This window comes from Hyperolius riggenbachi, chromosome 8 (genome assembly GCF_040937935.1).
Source record: "Hyperolius riggenbachi isolate aHypRig1 chromosome 8, aHypRig1.pri, whole genome shotgun sequence".
NCBI classification, from domain to species: Eukaryota; Metazoa; Chordata; class Amphibia; order Anura; family Hyperoliidae; genus Hyperolius; species Hyperolius riggenbachi.
In genome coordinates, this window is record NC_090653.1 from 38,027,604 (window position 1) to 38,054,137 (window position 26,534).

At 45.8% G+C, this 26,534-nt stretch overlaps 1 pseudogene; it reads left to right on the plus strand.

Moving 5' to 3' along the window:
- Positions 1-26,534, plus strand: part of LOC137528739 (major histocompatibility complex class I-related gene protein-like) — a 97,564-nt pseudogene that overhangs the window by 22,385 nt on the left and 48,645 nt on the right.

Sequence of the window (26,534 nt, forward strand, 5' to 3'; positions counted from 1 at the left end):
TGCAGCGTTACATGTAACGCAACGTGGGCTGTGTGAACAGCCCCACTTGTGTTACATTGCTGTGCGTTGGGGGAGCGTTACAGGCTGCACTAACGTGCGCCTGTAACGTCCCTGTGTGGAAGCAGCCTTAGGATCCCTTTGTCTATGGCTGTAATCAAAGTGGGACGTTGCGGTTTAGTGCGACGTTAAAGAGACTCTGAAGCGAGAATAAATCTCGCTTCAGAGCACATAGTTAGCAGGGGAACTTGTGCCCCTGCTAAACCGCCGCTATAGCGCCGCTAAACGGGGGTCCCTTCACCCCCAAACCCCCCACTGCGACACTTGGTCGCAGACTTGGTCGCTCCGGGAGGCAGGGCTAACGGCTGCAGCCCTGCCTCCAGTCGCGTCTATCAGCGGCGCATCGCCGCCTCTCCCCCACCCCTCTCAGTGAAGGAAGACTGAGAGGGGCGGGGGAGAGGCGGAGATACGCGCTGACAGACGCGCATGGGGCAGGGCTGTGGAGGTTAGCCCTGCCCCAACCAGGAAGAGATCCCCTGCTGCTCGGAGGGGATTTGGGGGTGAAGGGACCCCCGTTGTGCGGCGCTATAGCGGCGGTTTAGCAGAGGCACACATGCCCCTGCTAACTATGAGGTCTGAAGCGAGATTTATTCTCGCTTCAGACTCTCTTTAAAGTCGCAACGTGTCTACTTTAACCACTTGAGGACCACAGTCTTTCTACCCCTTAAGGACCAGAGCCTTTTTTCCATTCAGACCACTGCAGCTCTCACGGTTTATTGCTCGGTCATACAACCGAATTTTCCCTCCTTTTCCTGTCACTAATACAGCTTTCTTTTGGTGCTGTTTGATTGCTTCTGTGATTTTTAGTTTTTATTATATTCATCAAAAAAGACATTCATTTTGTCAAAAAAATGATTTTTTTTTTTACTTTCTGTGCTGACATTTTTCAAATAAAGTAAAATTTCTGTATACATTATTGTCTTAATTTATTGTGCTACATGTCTTTGTTAAAAAAAAATCCATTCAGTGTATATTTATTGGTTTGGGTAAAAGTTATAGCGTTTACAAACTATGGTGCAAAAAGTGAATTTTCCCATTTTGAAGCATCTCTGACTTTTCTGAGCACCTGTCAGGTTTCATGAGGGGCTAAAATTCCAGGATAGTATAAATACCCCCCAAATGACCCCATTTTGGAAAGAAGACATCCCAAAGTATTCACTAAGAGGCATGGTGAGTTCATAGAAGATTTTATTTTTTGTCACAAGTTAGCGGAAAATGACACTTTGAAACAAAATTAAAACAAAAAAAAAAAAAGTTTCCATTTCTTCTAACTTGTGACAAAAAAAAAAAAAAAGAAATCTGCCACGGACTCACCATGCCCCTCTCTGAATACCTTTGGGTGTCTACTTTCCAAAATGGGGTCATTTGTGGGGTGTGTTTACTGTCCTGGCATTTTGGGGGTGCTAAATTGTAAGCACCCCTGTAAAGCCTAAAGGTGCTCATAGGACGTTGGGCCTCTTAGTGCACCTAGACTGCAAAAAGGGGTCACACATGTGGCATCGTCGTACTCAGGAGAAGTAGTATAATGTGTTTTGGGGTGTATTTTTACACATACCCATGCTGGGTGGGAGAAATATCTCTGTAAATGAGATTTTTTTTGATTTTTTTACATACAATTGTCCATTTACAGAGAGATTTCTCCCACCCAGCATGGGCATGTATAAAAATACACCTTTCACAGGTCATTTTGAGGCATTTGGTTTCTACACTACTCCTCACGCTTTAGGGCCCCTAAAATGCCAGGGCAGTATAGGAACCCCACAAATCACCCCATTTTAGAAAGAAGAAACCCCAAGGTATTATGTTAAGAGTATGGTGAGTTCATAGAAGATTTTATTTTTTGTCACAAGTTAGCGGAAATAGATTTTTACTGTTTGTTTTCACAAAGTGTCATTTTCCGCTAACTTGTGGCAAAAAATAAAATGTTCTATGAGCTCACCATACTCCTAAAGGAATACCTTAGGGTGTCTTCTTTCTAAAATGGGGTCATTTGTGGGGTTCCTACACTGCCCTGGCATTTTAGGGGCCCTAAACCGCGAGGAGTAGTCTTGAAATCAAATGTCTCAAAATGGCCTGTAAAATCCTAAAGGTACTCATAGGACGTTGGGCCCCTTAGCGCACCTAGGCTGCAAAAAAGTGTCACACATGTGGTATCGCCGTACTCAGGAGAAGTAGTATAATGTTTTTTGTGGTGTATTTTTACATATACCCATGCTGGGTGGCAGGGGTGCCTCTAGTCATTTTGTCACTCCAGGCGAGAAAACCTGTGGCGCCCCCCCAAGCCCCTCCCCCCCAGGAAAATAATCATAATGCAGCATCGTTTCACCAGAAAATAATCATAATGCGGCAGTGTTTCATCAGAAAATAATAGTAATTATCGTAATTCAGAATCGTAATTCACCAGAAAATAATCGTAATGTGGCAGTGTTTCACCAGAAAATACACTTATTGCAGCAGCAGTTCACCGGAAAATATTCGTAAGGTGGCAGCGTTTCACCAGAAAATACACTTATTGCAGCAGCATTTCACCAGAAATTAATGATAGGGCAGCAGCGTTTCACCAGAAAATAATCGTAATGGGTCAGCGTTGTCAGAAAATAATCGTAATGTGTAAGCGTTTCACCAGAAAATACACGTAATCCGAGCAGAGAGGGAAAGAGTAGAGAGGGAGAGGCAGCATAAGATGTAAGAGGGGGGTAGAGGAACAGAGAGGGGGAGGGATAGACAGCATAAGATGGAAGAGGGTGCAGAGAAACAGAGGGGAGAGGGAGAGACAGCATAAGATGGAAGAGAGTGCAGAGGAACAGAGAGGGGTAGAGACAGCATAAGATGGAAGAGGAGCAGAGGAACAGAGAGGGGAGAGGGAGAGACAGCACAGCACAGCACTAAAGCACAGGTTTACAGCTTTACCAGCCTACAGCCTAACCAGCTTTCAAAGAAAACTCTAGTATCAAAAGAGCAGGGCACATTCTAGCAGTTATAACAGTACTGGGAGTCTGCACACAGGACAGGAAGTGTTCTTAGCAGCCTGCCTGCATACCTTCTCTTCTGCCTGTGCATGCAGCTTATCATCTCTGGAGTAGTGATGGGTCGTTCGCGAATGAGCCGGCTCTAAGAGCCGGCTCTTTGCTGCGAACGACAAGAGCCGGTTCTCAGTTTTGAAAGAGCCGATGCCTCAGCCGTCCCACAGAGCTCTGCTTTGCTCTGCAATAAAGGGCGCTGAGGCATGTTGGGAGATGTAGTCCTCCTCTTGCAGCTTGTAGGAGTGTATGGGGCGGAGAGCAGTAGCAGGAGGGATTGCCCCAGTCAGAGAAGCAGTCTGGAATTGTCATGGAGATGGGGGCGGGGCTTTTACTCCGATTCTGAGTGGTGTTTAGTGATATTTAATGAAGAGCCGATTCAGAGCCATAAGAGCCGGCTCTTTAATGGGAGCAGATTCAGAAGAGCCAATTCTCTGAAAAGAGCCGGAATTCCCATCACTACTCTGGAGCAGAAACTTCCCTTCTCCCGGGCTGTGTTGCTGTCTTGTGCGGGGGCGGGGCTCCAACACGGACACATCACATTCTTCTCTCTGTGACTGCATCTGTCCCCTGGCTGTCTCGCTCCAGTGTCTGTGTGCAGCCAGTGACACAGGTGGGGGGTCAGACTGTCGGGGGCATAAGCTGGCTGGCTGCTGGCTCCTGGTTTGACTGGCGTGGGGTGGAGTTAAAGGCTGGGCCACACGAGGTAAACACTTTACCTGTGTGGCTACTAAGAAGAAGGGGCACAGCTTTAAAGAAGGAGCCTGGCAGAGAAGAGCAGTATTGATTGCTCTATTGGCTGGGGAGAAGTGGAGGTGGAGGCACTGCTGAGCACATGGTAGCGTGCCGAGCACCGGGGACTGAGTCGGGAGGTAATATAATATAAAAAAAAAAAAAAAAAAAACATGGTCACGGTAGCAGCGGCGGGGGAATGCGCCTCACCACCTCATGGCGCCCCAGGCAACCGCCTCACCACCTCATGGCGCCCCAGGCAACCGCCTATACTTGCCTGGTGGGTGAGACGCCCCTGCTGGGTGGGAGAAATATCTCTGTAAATTACAATTTTTTGATTTTTTTTTTTTTTTTTACACACAATTGTCCATTTACAGAGATATTTCTCCCACCCAGCATGGGTATGTGTAAAACTACACTCCAAAACACATTATACTACTTCTCCTGAGTACGGCGATACCACATGTGTGACACTTTTTTGCAGCTTAGGTGCGCTAAGGGGCCCAACGTCCTATTCACAGGTCATTTTGAGGCATTTGGTTTCTAGACTACTAACGGTTTAGGGCCCCTAGAATGCTAGGGCAGTATAAGAACCCCACAAGTGACCCCATTTTACAAAGAAGACACCCCAAGGTATTCCATTAGGTGTATGGTGAGTTCATAGAAGATTTTATTTTTTGTCACAAGTTAGCAGAAATTGATTTGTATTGTTTTTTTTCACAAAGTGTCATTTTCCACTAACTCGTGACAAAAAGAAAAATCTTCTATGAACTCACCATACAACTAATGGAATACCTTGGGGTGTCTTCTTTCTAAAATGGGGTCACTTGTGGGGTTCCTATACTGCCCTGGCATTTTAGGGGCTCTAAACCGTGAGGAGTAGTCTAGAAACCAAATGCCTCAAAATGACCTGTGAATAGAACATTGGGCCCCTTAGCGCACCTAGGCTACAAAAAAGTGTCACACATGTGGTATCGCCGTACTCAGTAGAAGTAGTATAATGTGTTTTGGGGTGTATTTTTACACATACCCATGCTGGGTGGGAGAAATATCTCTGTAAATGGACAATTGTGTGTAAAAATAAAATCAAAAAATTTCATTTACAGAGATATTTCTCCCACCCAGCATGGGTATGTGTAAAACTACACTCCAAAACACATTATACTACTTCTCCTGAGTACGGCGATACCACATGTGTGACACTTTTTTGCAGCTTAGGTGCGCTAAGGGGCCCAATGTCCTATTCACAGGTCATTTTGAGGCATTTGGTTTCTAGACTACTAACGGTTTAGGGCCCCTAAAATGCTAGGGCAGTATAAGAATCCCACAAGTGACCCCATTTTACAAAGAAGACACCCCAAGGTATTCCATTAGGTGTATGGTGAGCTCATAGAAGATTTTAGTTTTTGTCACAAGTTAGCGGAAATTGATTTTTATTGTTTTTTTTTCACAAAGTGTCATTTTCCACTAACTGGTGACAAAAAATAAAATCTTCTATGAACTCATCATACACCTAACGGAATACCTTGGGGTGTCTTCTTTCTAAAATGGGGTCACTTGGTGGGATTCCTATACTGCCCTGGCATTTTAGGGGCCCAAGACCGTGAGGGATAGTCTGGAAACCAAATGCCTCAAAATGCCTGTTCAGGGGTATAAGCATCTGCAAATTTTGATGACAGGTGGTCTATGAGGGGCCGAATTTTGTGGAACCGGTCATAAGCAGGTGTGTCACTCGAATCCGCCAGTGACTGCATATTACTGTTCTCAAACTCCACCAGCGCTTCCAGTGTGAGATGCCTTGTGGAGGCTGGCGCCATAGCAGATGACAGGCAGGCAGTGGTCTGTGCAGGCGACAGGTAGAGAGTAGTCAAATCCAGGCAAAAATCAGCAACAGTAAATCAATCAAAATCCAGGCAAAAATCGGTAACAGGCAGGCAGAAGTAATTAGAGAAGCAGATCACAGAAGCACTTAGCTCAGACGCAGTCAGGGACCAAATGGCAACATTGCATTGGATACAAATTCCCCTTTTTTAAGTCCCTTAGTAGAAGGAGTAGAGAGAAATGAGAAAGGTGAGGATATGATTTGCTATTAGACTAAGAGGCACCTCAGCCCCCCCCCCCCAAACCTAATCTCTAGTAATCTGGCTTTCAGTCACTGCCATGTATCCCTTTTTCTTATTTCTCTCTGCTTCAAACACAATATGGGAATGATAGCTGAGTGAGTTTTGGGCCCTCCTACACTGCGCCCTGAGGCTGGAGCCTCTCTCGCCTCTGCCTCGGCCCAGCCCTGACTGCACTGAATCTAATAGGCAGATTAATTTCAGGTGTGATTAGTGCAGACCATGGGTGTAGCAATCACCAATGCAACCCCTGCCATGGCAGGGAGGGCCCAGAGGCCTTGGGGGCCCCTCTTCCTCCCTCTCCACAACCGCAAGTGCAAACCGCAAAACCTCCCATTTGTTCACAAAACCAGCCCTGCCACCTCCTCCCGCCATGCAGAGTAGCAGGAGCATCTGTATTTTTTTCCTGCTTCTAGACGCTGCTTCACAGAACACTCTCTGCTGCCATTCGCTGGCTCCCGATCACATGACCTGCATGGGATTCGGGGACCCCATGCTATCATTTTTGTAGGAGGCCCTATTAAGTCTAGTTACACCCCTGGTGCAGACGCTAGTCTTATAGAAGCAGGGTCAGTCTAAAGATTTGCAAATGCTCACGAATAAAACAAGCAGAAGTTAACACCGAGAAATAGTCCCAATTGTTAAAGAGGAACTCCATTGAAATTAGTGTAGTAAAAAAGTGCTTCATTTTTACAACAGTTATGTATAAATGATTTAAATACAACAATATGCTGCGCCACCTATAAGTCAATTACAAACCCTTAAAGTCCACAATCAACTGATTTGAGCAATGTCCTATTTGAGTGCGCTATGGTAAGTCCACTTGAACTGTACAAAATCACATCAGTAATCCACTGCGCTCTTCCAGGAAGCCTGCAAAAATAACGTTACATAGCGTAATACTGTTTCAGCTGTCAAAAAATACACTTCACACAACCTCCGTGTAAGGCTCAACACACACACCATACAATCTTTGTTGTTCAGTCTTACCACTTTCATGTAGTATAAGAGCTTATCCAATCAATCATTCAAGGTATTTTCAATTTGTTGGCCCTTATACTACATAGATTTGGTAGATCTGTACAACCAAGATTGTATGATGTGTGTTGAGCATAAGGGTGGCCACTAATGATCCAATCTTTTTCATCCAATCTTACCAAATCTATGTAGTAGAAGAGTAAACTGAGTGAATATATTGAATGAATACTATAGGCTTTCCCTTATATTACATAGAAATGGTAAGATTGGTTGAAAAAGATTGGATCATTAGTGGCCACCTTAAAGAGAATCTGTATTGTTAAAATCGCACAAAAGTAAACATACCAGTGCGTTAGGGGACATCTCCTATTACCCTCTGTCACAATTTCGCCGCTCCTCGCCGCATTAAAAGTGGTTAAAAACAGTTTTAAAAAGTGTGTTTATAAACAAACAAAATGGCCACCAAAACAGGAAGTAGGTTGATGTATAGTATGTCCACACATAGAAAATACATTCATACACAAGCAGGCTGTATACACACTTCCTTTTGAATCTCAAGAGATCATTTGTGTGTTTCTTTCCCCCTGCAGCTATCTTCTACTGAAGTGTCAGGCTGTTTCTTCCTGCAGAGTGCAGACAGCTCTGCCTGTATGTAATTCCTCAGTATGTGAAAGCCCAGCCAGCTCAGAGGAGGATTTATCCAGCTTGTAAAAGATAAGAGAGAAGAGAGACGCTGTCCTAATCTAAATACACAGGCAGTGGGCAGAGAGGGGCCTGGAGGGGGGAGATGCATCACAGAACCACAACACTGGAGAACTTGGCAGCCTTCCAGACACAGGCTGACAAGTCTGACAAGAGAGAGATAAGTTAATTTATTACAGAGATGGTGATAGTAGAACGTGCTGCAGTAAGCCAGAACACATTAGAATAGCTTTTGGAACTTGTAGGATGATAAAAAACAGGATGCAATTTTTGTTACGGAGTCTCTTTAAGTGACCACCAGTGCAATGCTGTGTTCCCACCACCTCATCAACAAGAGGCTCACCAGATCCTAACCACCTATCTGCAGGTGGCAATTGCACTCAATTCGTGTGTCTCACTCCGCTCATCAGTGATGCACACTCAACTCCAGCGTTGTAAAATTAGGCCTTTTTAATAAAACACATTAAAAAACTTCATTGCGCAGCATATCTATACATTTACAATATCTCATCTGCGCTTCTCACGCACTCCAGCAACTTACAAGCTAAAAGGATGGATGATTTGCTACAGCGGTGGTTCCCCCAGGCTCGGCACACAGCACTCCGTATGACTTTCCGCGGCGTCCCGCGCTCCCGGCCGTGTATGTCCGTCTGTGTCCTTCCACGTTCCACCACGTGACGTGCGTCAAACGTACTGGCTCCGCCCCCGGATAAATGATCTAGTCAGTGTTTGCCCGTTGTAACATCTTTCCTCTCCCTGATTTACATTCTGACATTTATCACATGGTGACATTTTTACTGCTGGCAGAGGAGGTCAGTGGAAGGAGATGCTGCTTGCTTTTTTGGCAGTGGGAAACAGCTGTAAACAGCTATTTCCCACAATGCAATGAGGTTCACAGACAAGAAACTGTCAGAACCATGGTCCTGACATCACGCTGTGGGAGGGGTTTCACCACAATATCAGCCATACAGAGCGCCCTGATGATCCATTTGTGAAAAGGAAAAGATTTCTCATGGGAAAGGGGGTATCAGCTACTGACTGGGATGAAGTTCAATTCTTGGTTACGGTTTCTCTTGAATGCAAAGCTTTTAAGAGAAAAACAAAAAGAAAGGAAAAAAAGGAAATTCCCAATTCAGAGCAGAAGTGAATCATAGAGAGGATATTGCATCACATTACAACTTGAATGAATCAACTATTTTTATTTTATTTTATTTTTTTTTTGCAGTGACTCAGAACAATTCTATGAAGAAGGAAGTATAGTAAGTAGTAGTGGAGACAGACTTCAGTTTCAGTTACTACACGGCAGCTTGAAGAGTTCTCTGCTAGCCTGTTCTACACACAATTAAATGGTTTACTCCAAGTTATTTTGGTGGCAAGCAGCATTTTTCGTATTTGGTTGCCATATGCCCACCTTGGTGTATGCAGGTAAGTAGACTACTTATATCTACTTATATTCTATGTAATGTCTGTGTATATGGCGTTTGGCTACCTGGGCACTTTGGCGCAGGGTGAGCTGAATCTCGGCTATCCCTGATGCCACTGAAATTCCGGGCGGCGTTAATTACTATTCCCCCTCTGAGTTGTAGCAACTCAGAGGGAGAAGTAATACAGGGTCTGACCCGAATTATGGCCCTTTTCCACTAGCGAGCGCAAGCGCAAATCACCTGTGCTTGCGATCGCGCAAACTGTATTTTCCACTTTCTCACAGGCCCCGGGAATGTAGCACGATCGCGACGACAATCAGGCCGATCGGCGATCGTGATTCGGCAACAAACGAAACGGGAACGCAGTGTGGTAGTGGAAAATGAACACCGCAGTTTACATGTTATCGCGGTGCTCTAGCGATCGGAAAAATGTCTGCGATCCGCTTTTTAAATCGGAACACAGCCATTGGAAAAGGGCCCATACACTGCTGCGCAGCCATAGACATAGTAACATTATGTCTATGGCGACGCCCAGGTCAGGCGCAGTACGGAGAAGAGCGAGCTTTAAAATGACCTGTCTACTTTTTCCTCATACAAATGATACCAAATAGAGGCTTGAATATACAGCCATCCAGTTCTGCTGCTTTTCTCATCACAGAAGTCACAAGATTATCTCACGTGGGAATGGCCAGAGGATTGCTGGCCAACGTCTTCCAGGAGGAATTTTTTTTTACATTTTTTTTGGGGGGCGGGAGGGGGGGGGGGGCAGGGAGGTTGAAGAACCTGTTTCAATAACTTCTGTTCCTCAAAATAAACTGCAGTGGAACAACTACAAAATGAGACAATGCCAACAAAGCTGTCATGGGAACCCACTCTCCACGCCCACGTCCACCCGTGGTGACCCTAAAAAAAAAAAGGGACCTATCCACCAGGATTCCTATAACTAGTGCCGCAGTCAGTGAGGTCTCAAGAGAAACAATTTGGGCTCTAGTGCCCCAATCCGTCAGAGGGACTCAATAGTCTTGCCTCTCATAGGCAAGAGGCAGTGCATCGATCCTGGTACATTGCTGTGCATGACATCTTCTGTTGTTACAGACTGCCATGTGCTATATTCCCCAATTTGTCGTTTGAATGTCAAATTGGACTAAACATTGTATAGTGTATGGCCAGTATATTAGAGCAACAGATCAAGCCTGACTAAAAGTCTGCCCAGAAGGAAGATATGATCATATAGCCAGGCTGCTAATGTGGGGGATTGATGCTGTTAATCTGTGTATGATGTGTATGATGCTGTGTATTTATGTCTGCATACCTTATTTCACAAATGACAAAGCTCAAATTATGGGGTGAAATGTGTATTGCAACTTCGTGCACGCGTTAATGACCTGCAGAGTGAGGTCGGGCAGTTGCGGTGCGACGCTGAACAGCGATGGTAGTGCCACGCAGGGCTGGGCCGAGACAGAGGCGAGAGAGGCTTCAGCCTCAGGGCGCAGTGTAGGAGGGGGCGCGCAACTCACTCAGCTATCATTCCCCTATTGTGTTTGAAGCAGAGAGAAATAAGAAAAGTGGATACATGGCAGTGACTGCAAGCCAGCTAACTAGAGATTAAGATGTTGGGGGCCCTGGGGTGCCTCTTAGTCTAATAGCAATCAGTGTGTGACGACTAGGGTTGGAGGGATGGAGGGGCGCACTTTGGTGTCTCAGCCTTGGGTGCTGGAGGACCTTGTCCTGGCTCTGGTGCCACGTTCCTGCTAGTGATGGTGGACAGCACATCTTAGTGCTATATCTGGATACTCGGCACTTTAGATTGTGGTCCCTCTACCTTTGGTTTTTCCTGATATGTACATATTTGTGTGCCTCTGAGGGAGCAGCTTTTGGCCATGAAACACGTGTAAGGCAACTTATGGTTCTGTAAAGTGGATCTTTGTATGAACTGTCTACATTTTATGACTGCAATCAAGAATATTTTACACTATTGAAGAATAAAGACTTTTGCTGTTCCTACCATAAACCCCCTATAGCCCCAGGACTGTTTTTGTATATCTTAACTGTAGTAAATATTGGGGTAGAATCATACTAGAGATTTTTATCTGAAGGTCCAGACAGGCTACACCCAGGGAGGTGGCTGCAGGCAGCTTTTGTTTCAGCAGGAGTTTTCTTGAGTCATTTCAGCCCACTACAGAAATAACCGTGGTTTTTGATGCCCACCAGAGGCAGACATAGGCCCGTGCAGCTGCACAGGGGCCCCATGTCCTCTAGGGCCCATGCCATTGGGCCATTAAGGGCCTGATTATCCTCTAAGCTTTTCTCCTTGTATTTATCTCTGAAACTCAAGTGAAACAGAGATCATAACTTGTACCCCAGTCATATACAATTTTAAAATGTGTGCTATTATTTATTTATTTATTGTATTTATAAAGCACCAACATATTACGCAGCGCTGGGCATTAGTTTAGGTTACAGACAATATTTAGGGGGGACATACAGCAATACGACAATACAGGAATACAAGAAAAACCAGATCACACAGCACAGTATGAGTACAAGGTAATGCTTTGTCAGTCACTGGAGGGGAGCATGGAGTTAGGCATCTTAGGTTCATTCAGATGCATAGCATGGGTGCACAGTAATGGAGGTGCATGATCAGGTAGGATAAAAAAGGAGGAGGACCCTGCCCAAAGGCTTACAATCTAGAGGGAGAGGTAAGGACACGAACGGTAGTGGTCCAGAGTTCAGCTGTAGGTTTGGAGCACTTGTGAGGGGTAGTAGGCCAGAGTGAAAAGGTGAGTTTTGAGGGCTTTCTTGAAGATGTTGAAGGAGGGGGCTGCCCTAATGGGTGGAGGTAGGGAGTTCCATAGTGTTGGAGCAGCTCTTGAGAAGTCCTGGAGGCGTGCATGGGACTGGGTGATGCGGGGGGGGGGGGGGGGGGGGGCGTTTAGGCGAAGTTCATTGGAAGAGCGGATTGAGCGTCTAGGTGTATACCTCTGAGTAAGATTGGAAATGTAGGTTGGACAGGTTTTGTGGACAGATGTGTAGGTCAGACACAGTATCTTGAATCTGATTCTGGACTGGATAGGAAGCCAGTGGAAGAATTCAAGGAGGGGATCCACTGTGGTGGAGCGATGGGAGCAGTGGATAATTCTGCTGCCGCATTCATGATGGACTGGAGTGGGGCTGTTCGGGTCATAGGGAGACCAGACAGCAGGGCATTGCAGTAGACAAGGCGGGAAATTATGAGGGCATGGATGAGGAGTTTGGTGGTGGCAGAGGTCAGGAAAGGGCGAATCTTACAGATGTTACGAAGGTGGAAGTTGCTGGACTTTGTGTTGTTGTGTGTTTTGGATGTGGGGAGTGAAGGAGAGTGCGGAGTCCAGGGTGACACCCAGACAGCGGGCTTGAGAGGTAGGGCAAATGGTAGTGTGGTTAACAGCAGGGGCGGCGCCAGGGGGGTGCTTGGGGGTGCTCGAGCACCCCCTAGAATTGTCCAAGCACCCCCAAAGCACCCCCTGGAGTGAACTGACTTCAGGCGTCTAAAAGACGCCAAGTCAGTTCACACAGCGGCAGCACGGAGCAGCAGGCAGGGCTACGGTAAGATGGCCGCCCGGAGCCCTGTTCTGCAGACTTCGGGCGGCCATTTTCCCGTAGCCCTGCTCTCTGCATGCAGGCAGGAAGTCTCGTCGTGACGTCGGGAAGGAAGAGGATCGTGGGCGCGCGGGCGCTGCGCGCCACAATGAGGTCGGGACTCGGGACAGGAGGTCGGGAAAGAAGGTCTTCTGGCTGTAGGTGAGTAAATGGGTTTTTCTTTTCTTTTTCAGGTGATGCTGATTGTGCATATTGGGGTCATATCTGCTACGGATTGTGCATATTGGGGTCATATCTGCTACGGATTGTGCATATTGGGGTCATATCTGCTACGGATTGTGCATATTGGGGTCATATCTGCTACGGATTGTGCATATTGGGGTCATATCTGCTACGGATTGTGCATATTGGGGTCATTTCTGCTACCGATTGTGCATATTGGGGTCATTTCTACTACCGATTGTGCATATTGGGGTCATATCTGCTACGGATTGTGCATATTGGGGTCATATCTGCTACGGATTGTGCATATTGGGGTCATATCTGCTACCGATTGTGCATATTGGGGTCATATCTGCTACCGATTGTGCATATTGGGGTCATATCTGCTACCGATTGTGCATATTGGGGTCATATCTGCTACCGATTGTGCATGTTGGGGTCATTTCTGCTACGGATTGTGCATATTGGGGTCATTTCTGCTACGGATTGTGCATATTGGGGTCATATCTGCTACCGATTGTGCATATTGGGGCCATATCTGCTACCGATTGTGCATATTGGGACCATATCTGCCTCCGATTGTGCATATTGGGACCATATCTGCCACCGATTGTGCATATTGGGACCATATCTGCCACCGATTTGTGCATATTGGGACCATATCTGCCACCGATTTGTGCATATTGGGACCATATCTGCCACCGATTTGTGCATATTGGGACCATATCTGCCACCGATTGTGCATATTGGGACCATATCTGCCACCGATTTGTGCATATTGGGACCATATCTGCCACCGATTTGTGCATATTGGGACCATATCTGCCACCGATTTGTGCATATTGGGACCATATCTGCCACCGATTTGTGCATATTGGGACCATATCTGCCACCGATTTGTGCATATTGGGACCATATCTGCCACCGATTTGTGCATATTGGGACCATATCTGCCACCGATTTGTGCATATTGGGACCATATCTGCCACCGATTTGTGCATATTGGGGTCATTTCTGCTACCGATTGTGCATATTGGGGTCATTTCTGCTACCGATTGTGCATATTGGGACCATATCTGCTACCGATTGTGCATATTGGGACCATATCTGCTACCGATTGTGCATATTGGGGCCATATCTGATAACGATTGTGCATATTGGGGCCATATCTGATAACGATTGTGCATATTGGGGCCATATCTGATAACGATTGTGCATATTGGGGCCATATCTGATAACGATTGTGCATATTGGGGCCATATCTGATAACGATTGTGCATATTGGGGCCATATCTGATAACGATTGTGCATATTGGGGCCATATCTGATAACGATTGTGCATATTGGGGCCATATCTGATAACGATTGTGCATATTGGGGCCATATCTGATAACGATTGTGCATATTGGGGCCATATCTGATAACGATTGTGCATATTGGGGCCATATCTGATAACGATTGTGCATATTGGGGCCATATCTGATAACGATTGTGCATATTGGGGCCATATCTGATAACGATTGTGCATATTGGGGCCATATCTGATAACGATTGTGCATATTGGGGCCATATCTGATAACGATTGTGCATATTGGGGCCATATCTGATAACGATTGTGCATATTGGGGCCATATCTGATAACGATTGTGCATATTGGAGCCATATCTGATAACGATTGTGCATATTGGGGTCATATCTGCTACCGATTGTGCATATTGGAGCCATATCTGATAACGATTGTGCATATTGGGGTCATTGGACGTGTTTTTTGTTAAAATCTGCTCACATTACGTGTATTTTCTTGAGAAAACCTGCACAATTATGTGAATTTTCTGGGAAAAGGGTCACCAAAACTTGGGCCCTCTGTCTTTGCGTTGCACTTTTAAAGGGAACCCGAGGTGAGAATAATATTGAGGCTGCCATATTTATCTCCCTTTAAGCAATACCAGTTGCCTGGCTGCCGTGCTGGTCCTCTGCCTCTTATTCTTTCAACCATAGACCCTGAACAAGCATGCAGCAGGTCAGGGGTTTCTGACAATATTGTCAGAACTGACAAGATTAGCTGCATGGCTTGTTTCTGGTGTAATTCAGTTCACTACTACAGCCAAATAGATCAGCAGGGCTGCCAGGCAACTAGTATTGTTTAAAAGGAAATAAATATGGCAGCCACCATATCACTCTCACCCTGGGTTCACTTTAAATTACAGTTAGCCCCGCCCTCATCCGGTCATGACCACGCCCATTTTTTCGCCGCGGTGCGCTTCGCGCGCCGCAGGTTGTAGCCACACCCATTTTTTGCCGCGGCGCGCTTCGCGCGCCGCAGGTCGTCAGCTCCCCCGGAAATTGGTCCAGCACCTGCATAGCACCCCCTAAAAACATTTCCTGGAGCCGCCACTGGTTAACAGTGACATGCACATCTGGGAGGTTCATGGATGGCCGGGGTGGGAAGATCATAAATTCCGTTTTGTCTAGATTTAGTTTCAGGAACCTAGCGGACATCCAGGAGGAGATGGCTGATAGGCAGGAGGAGACCTTGTACATGGTAGTGGTGGATATGTCAGGGGTGTGGAGGTAGATCTGGGTATCATCTGCATACAGATGATAGTTAAAACCCATGGAGGAGATAACCTTGCCAATGGAGGATGTGTATAGGGTGAACAGTAGGGGGCCAAGGACCGAACCTTGGGGGACTCCCACCGAGAGGTGGTTGGGGTGGACGAGGACTCATTGGAGGCGGTCGTGAAGGAGTGGTTGGAGAGGTAGGATGAAAGCCAGGACAGGGTGAGATCGTGAATGCCCATGGACTGGAGGGACTGGAGGAGTAGAGGATGATCTACTGTGTCAAAAGCTGCTGAAAGGTCAAGGAGCAGGAGAATGGAGTATTTACCTTCAGCTTTAGCTAAGGCAAGGTCATTGACCACTTTGGTGAGAGCAGTTTCGGTTGAGTGGGCAGGCCGAAATCCAGATTGTAGTGGCTCTAGCAGTGAGTTGGCATTGAGGTACTAGGTCAGGCGTTTGTGAACCAGATGCTACATTAATACAGTGCCTACAGAATGTAACCTAGGTCCATGTACTTTTATCTTATCGGCATTGTTTGGATCCAACCATGATCTGTTATGACCACGCCCACTCACATGGGGCCGCTTCATTTATTTTTGCACAGGGGCCCATTGTTGGTTTTGTCCGCCACTGATTGCTCACTACTTGAATGTAGAATAACTGTACTGTACTTCCGCAGCACTGTAATCTGGGACTTACAAATGTCTACATCCTTTCAGTGTAAAATGAAAAATACAATAATACACACAAGTAATGTGCTTAGGAAAAATATGTAGCAAACACAGATAGCTGGGGGCACAGATCACTAGCACAACTGTGAAAGTATGCAGAAATAAGAATGTTAAACAGAGAGATTGCGCCCAGATCTAAGGCCTTGTTCCCATTGCGTTCCGATCGCGTGTCCATTCGCGTTGGGCACTTTGACGCTTTTTTTTGCGATTTCCGGCGCTTGGGTGGGCGATGCATTTTTGTTAAAAGCACTTTTCCAGAGCATTTTTTAATTCACTCCCTGATGCAGGTTAGGAAGTGAACTCTTTGATCCGGAAAATAATAAATACAATGTATTTATTCTTAAAACCGCGAACGCAATCACTGCACAAAGCGATTTTGTGAGCATTTTGCGTTTTTCCTATACCTTCCATTGAGGCAAAATCTACTCAAAAATGGCCCATACAGTGCTTATCTTAGCAGAAAGTGAATGGAACGCCGCAATGAGAACTATCTCATTTGAAATAATGGTGTAAGCGCTTTCAGGATGATTTTGAAATTAAGCCTGCGCTTACATTTTTACAAAAACGCCTCTAATGTGAACGAGCCCTCAGAGTTTAAAACACAGGCAATTGCTACTTGTACAGATGAAAAGTCCTTGAATGGCCAAAACAAGGATTGAACCTAATCCATCCAGGGGAATCTTGATCCTCCCTATGCAATCCACGCATAGGGATGTCACCTAAAGAAGCGGGCAGGTCCCGTGAAACTTTTTATTGGTGTCTAAAAATAAAAATCTTAACCTCTTATAATAAGGTAAGACTGTTCCTACTTGGGGGCGTGGCCAAGATGGCGCTCTGAGCAGACGGCCTTCACAGGAGCTCCGCTACCCAGCTGCACATATCTGCTGGATATTGTTGGAACACGGACTTAAACTACTCTGCAGTGCGCTTCTGGACTCCTACTAGCACCCTGGAGGACTGGTATACCCCACCAACGCCTTCGGCGGACCCAGACGGAGAGATACCGAGCACCTCTGGTCTTATAGGCCCGGCTCGCTCTCAAAGAGCAAACTACCGCTCTGCGCCATACGACCTCATGGGAGGCAAGCGGGGAGATAAGAAAGATAAGGCTGAGGGACCTCACCCTCCAAACCCTCCCAAAACCCCACCAGAAAAACAGATACCCACCCAGGCGGGTGACCCCAGCCCAGCGAAGGATCAGAACGGGAATGGCAGGTCGGAGGAGGAACACGTGGCGGAGACTACAGCGCTGCCCACCACGGCTGAACTGATGGACGCCATTAGAACCTGCCAGACTGCACTCACTCTTAAAATAGACCACATCGAGACCAAGTTTGGACTGCTTCGCCAGGACCTGGCGGACGTCAGGGCCCGTACCACCGAACTTGAGCGCCGCACATCTGATGTAGAGGACACGGTAAACAACCACCGAGCTGCTATCCCTGAGACCAACAAACGTCTGTCACAGCTGGAGGCCCGCGCTAACGATGCCGAAAACAGGAATAGGAGGAATAACTTGAGGCTGCTGGGGCTGCCAGAGGGAGAGGAGGACCAAGATGTACCAGCCTACACTGAAAACCTACTCAGAGACCTCCTTCCATCCTCTACCTTCTCCGCTCATTTTGTTATAGAGAGGGCCCACAGGATCCCGGCACGCCCAGGCCCCCCAGGAGGTTATCCTAGACCACTTATTTTTCGCCTACTAAACTATAGAGACCGGGACGCGATCTTGACGGCCACTAGAAAGATCAACAACCTCAAGCTGGGAAATGCCCGTTTAATGATCTTTCCGGACTATACTACGGAAACACAAAAACGCCGACGCACCTTCCAGCAAGTCAAAGAAAAACTGCGGGAGCGCAAAATCAAATACTCCATGATGTTCCCAGCTAAATTGAGAGTGGAGGATGGGGAATCAGTTCTTTTCTTTGATACGCCGGCAGACGCTACGAAATGGCTGGAAACTTTACCGGTGCCCAGAGATGAATAAGATAACCTGACCAGCTCTTATTACTTCTACTTGTTCATGATCGAGTGGGTGAGTTTTGACCTTGTTAATAATTATATCCTCCTAGCTCTTATAAGCCCCACAACTAAAGACGGCACCCCTTCAGCAGCCTGACAAAACATGCTGTTTAGAACATAAATCCATAATTATGCTATTTTGATATGGCCACGTACTTGATTGACCCTGGTGTTCTCCGGGCCACGGCTCCCCGTCTGGACAGGAGCCTCTAGGACCTGTTAACATTTTATATATCTGGGCACAGACGCTAATAAAACTAAGTGAACTATACCTGCACTAATAAACAGTCACCTAGAAGCATGCCATGTGTTACGCTCGACCTAATGCCCGTTTATAAGTCACTTTTCGCTGAACTGTACTTTATATAACTGTGGCTATAACACATGAGAAGTGACTTTATCGCAAATAGATCCCCTTTTCTCTGACCGTTTGGATGGTAATGGCTTTTGGACTCTGTATGTTGCCGGGGTGAAAACACAGACACTGGCGGGAAAACTCCCCGCGCAACGGACGAGTTGAGTGCCATTAGACTCTATGGAGGCACTATCGCTGTAGGAGCGAGTTAACTGTTTAATTGCGAAGGATTCCGTGAATATGTATCCACATAGGCCTAAGCTACAGTCCAAGACTATATGTCCGAGTTATTAAGGATAGATGTCGGATCTCACGGTGTGTGTGGCAGATGGGGGAAGGAATGCAGGCCCAATGATAGTCAATTTATAATAATTATAAATGCATGTTACTTGATATACATATGCTGACACCGGGGCTCTGCTGACTATCTGCCGTCAATACCCACTAGATTCTATACCCCCCCCCCTCCCTCTCTCCCTTCCCTCCCTCTCTCCACACTCCCCCCCTTCTCTCCCTAACGAAGGTATCAGCCCGGTCAGAGGGGGTCTTCTACCCCACCCTATCACACCATTTTATAGCCCAATGAACTTGGGATAAAAACCCTTTAATCAATACTTCTTGGATATATTTGCCTAACAGCACGTTTCTCTGTGGCATCCCTGGGAAGCTCTGTTTCTGCTAAAAGTGTGAATGATTTTACAAATCTGCTGGTCTTCCTTGAGGTGACCACTGGAGGGCAGCATAGGATAACAAATAGAACAATTGAATCTCTCTGTACTATTAACGGGCATACCCGGGGCTGCCATATGAATATGAACAAAACAACTCATAGGACACTCCTTTTGGGGGGATGAGAGGAGAAGGAAATATGATGGACCTTTGCCATGGTATCGTATACACGGTGATTAATATACAATACTGACATGAATAGTTGATGTTTCCTTCCCTCCTAACCTCCAACAAAACTACTCCTATAGATCACTCCCGCAACAGGGAGAGACAGGCTAAGGTGAAATTAACTGAAAGTAACTGGAATCTTGCTTCGCCCCCAGGAGCGATACCTGGCCAGGATTTATACCCCCTCCCATTATTCCTCTACCTCCCTTTACTCTATCCCCCTCACCCTAGGTCCCCCTTTTACTAAGTAAAAGAAAACCCTCCACTGTCGGCATAGACAATAGAATACGATCTTCGGTCAAGGAGGTGTTATTATAGGAAGAATACCCACTTCCTTTACAGACATGACAATATTATATACTATGTATATGTATGATCTAACTCCAGCCGTTAGGGCACCGAAGTATAGGATAATATATACTGTGTATAGACTGACTCCTATGTATATTACACTTATGCTTATCTCCTGCTCTCTATTAATGCCGGCGGAGACTATTGTCCATAGGTAACACTTCGGTGATGAATATATAGGCAGGGAATGAATCCAATCTGCTCCTTGCTCTGCGGTGGCACAGTGATGTCAGAAAACTATACATTTAACCACATATATCTCATGCTGTGGATACTCTGGTGGATCCTAGCTGAGACATAACCTATCTACTCCCCTCCTCTTTTAAGGGGTAATAATGGATAAAATTATTCTTTTTGGCCCCGCTGGATTGCCGATAGAGCGGGGAAATACAGGTATAGAAGTTAGATCGTCCCACCCTTGCCTATGTAATGATGTGATATCTCTATTACATTGCACTGGAGTAATGGCCCTCACGCTACTAATTGAAAGGAAGATAGGATCAGAGAAGATATGACACCTAAGCACTTGCATAGGGCAAGCCACTGATGTATAAATAATTAACAATTCGATAGGCATTGAACCACAGACAGGCTTACCCATGAAAAGACCTCTTCTCTCTGATGATCTGAAGGAGCATGACATCCAAGGGTGCTTTAGTGTGTGGATCTATGTCCTGGGATCGGCACACTCTAGACACCTGAAATATATTGCCTGGGGTTATTCCCCCCCCTCTAATTCCCCCCCCCCCCCCCTGCTCGCCTTACGCACTGATGGTCTGATATGTCCTACGTCTAAATACAAGCTGGACTGGTTGGGCCCCCAGGAAACTGGGAATCCTCCTACCAAAGGTTATTGAAACAAATAACATGTTATTGTTCTAACTGTAAGTTGTACCCCCAGCGCTTGCTGGGAGAAGCTGGGTAGCGGACCTTTAGATAGGCCTACCACAGCCCCCTACTCTTCCTTTAAGTTGTAGATAGGTTAGTTTAGGTTTCTGTTTTAGTGTTTTTGCTTTAAGTCTACCCACTAGGCGAGCACTAGTGGTCTCTCCCCCAGCCCTTTTCAGGGCTGAAGGTTCTATAAGCTATAACTCTTGTTCGGGGGTATAAGACGTCCTGACGGTTGGGATAATGTTCCAGGATGTGGGGTGGGTGTTGGGTTGGGTTTGTTGGTTAGTACTGCATAATATAACCAGTTATCTTGCAGCAGTCGGTCTTTTTCTCTTTCTTCTTCTTGGCTGTCCGCCTCTGTTCCGGGCTCTTCCTCCCCCATGGAGCTGGGTAAGTTGCTTCAATATAATATTCTTAATACTTATTCTAAACACTAGATGTTATAATATATATACCCAATGGCATCTCTTAAACTAATAACGTGGAATGTTAGAGGACTGGGCTCTAAGATTAAGCGCTCCCTTGTTACTAACTTTCTCAAACAACACTCTCCGCATATTTGCATGCTCCAAGAGACACACTTGGTCGGGGGGAAGATTTTAGCCCTTAAAAAGCCCTGGGTGGCGCAGGCCTATCATGCCACCTACTCGTCCTATTCCAGAGGGGTGACAATTCTGGTAAACAAGAACCTACCCTTCCAATTTCATGATGTTACACTAGACCCGAATGGAAGATATATAATACTACTAGCTACAATACACAATGTCAAAATGACCTTGGTCAATGTGTATCTGCCTCCCCCCGCTGATCTAACAATATTAGACAAAATAATTTCGCTTACTGCCCAAACAGCCTCCCAGAAACTGCTCATCTGTGGGGACTTTAATTTAGTACTGGATCCAAGCAGGGACAGACTTAAGCCAACTAGCAAGGACACTCTAGACTTTAGTAGGTGGAGAGATGCTTGCAACCTTGTAGATATTTGGAGATGGAAGCATCCTACCTCACAGGAATTTTCTTGTCATTCAGCCTCTCATGGCACATTATCTAGGATAGACTTAGGTCTAGTGTCCAATGATGTCCTCCCTGACGTTAGAAGTGCCCGCTTCTTGGCAAGAGGGATATCAGACCACGCACCCTTAGAGCTAATCTTGCAACTAGGCTCCCGGCGCTCAGATATGGTCTGGAGGCTCTCTAGACATTGGATCTCAGATCCGACTATAGATGACATAATTAAGCAAAAACTTAGACTATATTGGCAAACCAATAGAGGCACAACCGCGCCACAAATGGTGTGGGACGCAGGGAAAGCATTCCTACGGGGACATTATATAGAAGCTATAAAAATAGCCAGAACGCAAGTCTATGCTTCACTACAGTGGAGGGAGAAAATAGCTGCCGAAAAGGAAGCTGAATTTATCCGTACAAATACACAAGAGGCATACGCACAATGGCAACTAGCTCTCCAAAACTTAGAACTATACAGAGTAGATGCCACAAAAAAAGGACTATTAGACCAGAAACAACGAATTTTTGAGCAAGGAGACAGATGCGGAAGCATGCTGGCTTGGCTCTCCAGAGACACCCAGACCAAAACAGCTATCCCACAGTTACAAATAGATCCTCAAACAATAAGTGACGATCCTGAGAAAATAAACGAGGCATTTTATAAATTTTACTCTAAACTATATACAAGTAGCCTTTTGGTCTCAGATGAGGAGTTACAGACCTATCTGGCAGGCATCCACTTACCCACCTTGCAGGCAGACGACATTGCACTACTTGATGCCCCGCTGACGGTAGACGAAATATCAGGGGCTATAAAAGACATGCAAGCGGGTAAAACCCCGGGCTTGGACGGATTCCCGACTGAATTTTATAAGCAATATTCCAAACAAATTTCCTTACAATTAAAAGACTCCCTTCAATTATCTTTCATTAGGGGCGCCCTCCCGCCCTCCATGTTGGAAGCCTTGGTAGTAGTGATACCCAAACCAGATAAGGATCCGTTGCTCTGCTCATCATATAGACCAATATCTCTCCTAAACAGTGACGCAAAAATCTTAGCTAAGGCTTTGGCCAATAGATTGAACCAAGTGATATTAAAATTAATACATCCTGATCAGTCAGGATTTATGCCAGGCAAAGGCACAGATATTAATATACGAAGACTGTTAACCAACATAGCTGCCTCGCATTCTAACGCCGGAAAAAGAGTGATTGCCTCTCTAGATGCCGAAAAGGCATTTGACTCGGTAGAATGGAGATATCTATGGGCGGTACTTAAAAAACTGGGGTTCGGGGAGGTCTTTATTAAATGGATCCAATTACTATATGACTCACCAAAAGCCAAAATTAGAACGGGAAACGTGATCTCACCCTGTATAAAATTAGAAAGGGGGACTAGACAAGGGTGTCCACTCTCACCTAGCTTATTTGCGCTGGCAATGGAACCCATCGCAGCATATATTAGGCAAACTAACTTAGTTGAGGGTCTTAAACTAGGCAATCTCCAGGAGAAGATCTCGTTATATGCCGACGATGTATTGTTATATCTCAGCGATTCTGATCGCTCTCTTACAAATGCTTTACACCTGTTTGATCAATTCGGCAAAATGTCTGGTATAAAAATTAACTGGTCCAAATCACTACTATTCCCCTTAGACTTGCCAGCACAAGCACTTCCTAGTCCATCCTGCCCTCTTAGGATGGTATCTCAGTTCAAATATCTGGGTATCCAAGTGACTACGAACCCACAGACTTATAGATCTCTTAATCTGGACCCGGTAGTCCGCCAATTAGAAACGAAATGTGCAGTATGGAATAGATTACCGCTCACACTAATTGGTAGAATTAACCTTTTAAAAATGATTTTTCTCCCTAAATTTATATACTTATTCCGTCAATGTCCAATCTGGCTTCCACTATCATTTTTTAAGAAACTAGATACAATAATGCTGAGCTTCATATGGGCGGGGAAACAACCGCGCATCGCTCTAGACATACTGCAGCTCCCCAAACATAGAGGAGGATTGGCTATGCCACATCTTCAGAAATATTACTGGGCATCCCTCCTGGTCAACGTGCGATGGTGGTTCTCACAGGATAGCTTTAATCCGGCCATTAATGTGGAGGCAGCTGTGTTGGGATCGTACGAGCAACTGACAAACCTCCCATACAGAGGTCCGAAATCACATACCAATGCTACGGTAGCTATGGCGACCGCCTGGAGGGCGTGGAGGGCGGCCAGAGCTCCTCTCCTAAACTCGAATAATCTTTCTCCTCACACACCACTATGGGGAAACCCACAAATGAGACATTTTTCCACTATCCCAGACCCGGTTATTTGGGCCAGGTACGGCATCAAGACCATCGCAAATATACAAAGCAATAAGTCCTTACTTACATTTACCGACCTGAAAAACCAATATAATCTCCCAAACAAGTATTTATTCAGATACTTACAGTTACGGCATGCCCATCAATCCCAGTTTGGATCACAACCCCCAGACTTAAAAACAGACAGTCTAGAACATCTCCTGATGACCAAAGACCTTCCTAAACCTTTATCAGCTATTTACACAGAATTAATAAGTATAAATAACCGTAGACTGGATAGGTGTTATCGGAAATGGTCGGTAGCTGTCCCGGAAATGGACACTAAGGACTGGGATACGATACTAATGGACATTCCTACTGCAGTAATCTCAGCCAGGGATCAGTTAATACAAACAAAGTTTTTGCATCAAGTTTACTACACCCCAGATAGATTGAATAGAATGAATAGAATCAACTCTGATAGATGCTGGAGATGTTCGACCGAATTAGGGGACTTTTTGCACATATTTTGGACATGCCCCAAAATTGCCCCATTTTGGAAAAATGTACTAGCGCTGATTAACGAGCTACTACAACTGTCTCTACCTTTCACAATATCGGTGATGCTATTGGGTCATTTTAACCACCCTGGCGTTCTGATTAAATCGCCAGGGTGGCTGCGGGAGGGTTTTTTTTAAATAAAAAAAAAACTATTTCATGCAGCCAACTGAAAGTTGGCTGCATGAAAGCCCACTAGAGGGCGCTCCGGAGGCGATCTTCCGATCGCCTCCGGCGCCCAGAATAAACAAGGAAGGCCGCAATGAGCGGCCTTCCTTGTTTTGCTTATATCGTCGCCATAGCGACGAGCGGAGTGACGTCATCGACGTCAGCCGACGTCCTGACGTCAGCCGCCTCCGATCCAGCCCTTAGCGCTGGCCGGAACTTTTTGTTCCGGCTACGCTGGGCTCAGGCGGCTGGGGGGACCCTCTTTCGCCGCTGCTCGCGGCGGATCGCCGCAGAGCGGCGGCGATCAGGCAGCACACGCGGCTGGCAAAGTGCCGGCTGCGTGTGCTGCTTTTTATTTGATGTAAATCGGCCCAGCAGGGCCTGAGCGGCAGCCTCCGGCGGTGTTGGACGAGCTGAGCTCGTCCAGACCGCTCAGGTGGTTAAAGATATCACTCTCTCAAGGAACAGGCAGACCCTGATCAGGATACTATGCTTTCAGGCAAAAAAAGAAATACTAAAGCTATGGAAGCAGCCTTCTGTTCCAACTATGGGTATCTGGGCCAAAGCAATTAATACTCAGCTACCTCTATACAGGATTACGTATCTGAGTAGAGGCAGCCCTAAGAAATTTACCAAAGTATGGGGCGTCTGGGAATCTAAAATAATGGATCCTACTGATCCTAACTTTATCCCCATCTTGGAGTAAAACCAGGCTATTGTATCACTGGGGGGGGGGGAGGGGAGTGGGGGGCCCGGGGAGGGGGACGGACAGCTTTCTTTTCTTATCTTCTACCCTCTTTGACCGGTTGGTCACTACCTTTTCTTTCTCTTACCTATTTCTATTAAGCACAATGAAGAAATGAAGCGTCACCAGGAAATTTGTGATGTACCGAATCCCTAGACCTCTGACTACTATTGATTAAATGCAGTGTTATGATTAACCATGATACATGAAATGCTGGTATGTGAAAATGTATAAACTTGTGATCTATTGGATGAACAAGCTATTGTGCAAATTGTACCTATCTCTCTTTCTGTGTCTTGTACAAAATCAATAAAGTTTAACTGTTAAAAAAAAAAGACTGTTCCTACTACTAACCTCCACTCACTAGTCACTACATATTGCATCACAATTGGGGGCTCCTCCTCCCATTTTACGTTGTCTCCTCCCCTATCCCAAGGGCTACCTCTGGGATTACATCCAGTGGTCCTTTGTTTTTTTCTGGAGCATGACCCACGTTGATCAACCGAGCCATCATAACCGAGTGGAGAAAGTCCTCCATATGCCCGAAATTGTGGTTGCCTATAGCAACCCACATTAGTGAGTAGTTGTCATTTCTTTACATTTATCATTTCCCAGAAATACTACACTATTGGTGCTCTTGATGTTCTTTTTGACCCCTTTTCTTACCTGGGTTTCCAAACCTGAAATTAATTTACCGAACCTACCAGACGTCTCTGTATTACAGTCTTATTGTTTGTGTTCAGCATTCATCATTTACATGCATGTATTTTTTCATTGATCCTGACAACATGTTCATAAAGATCAATACGGTTTAGGACAAAGCCATACACAAGTTTCCATTTTCTTTGCATTATCCGTATAAACATGTCTAACTGATTAAAATCAACCCAGCCAAGCCCCTTCATCCATCAATGTGCCAGGCTAGCTGGAAACACCATGAAAAATAAGAAAAAGATAATAAAATGAGGGGGTTGAGGCTCGTAGCAGCATATAGTCATAAAACATAGCCTTTAATTACAATCTCCATTCACAGGTAGATATGACAAATGTGCACAAATCACGTAATCTTGGTGAACACGACCTCGCACACCTTTCATGG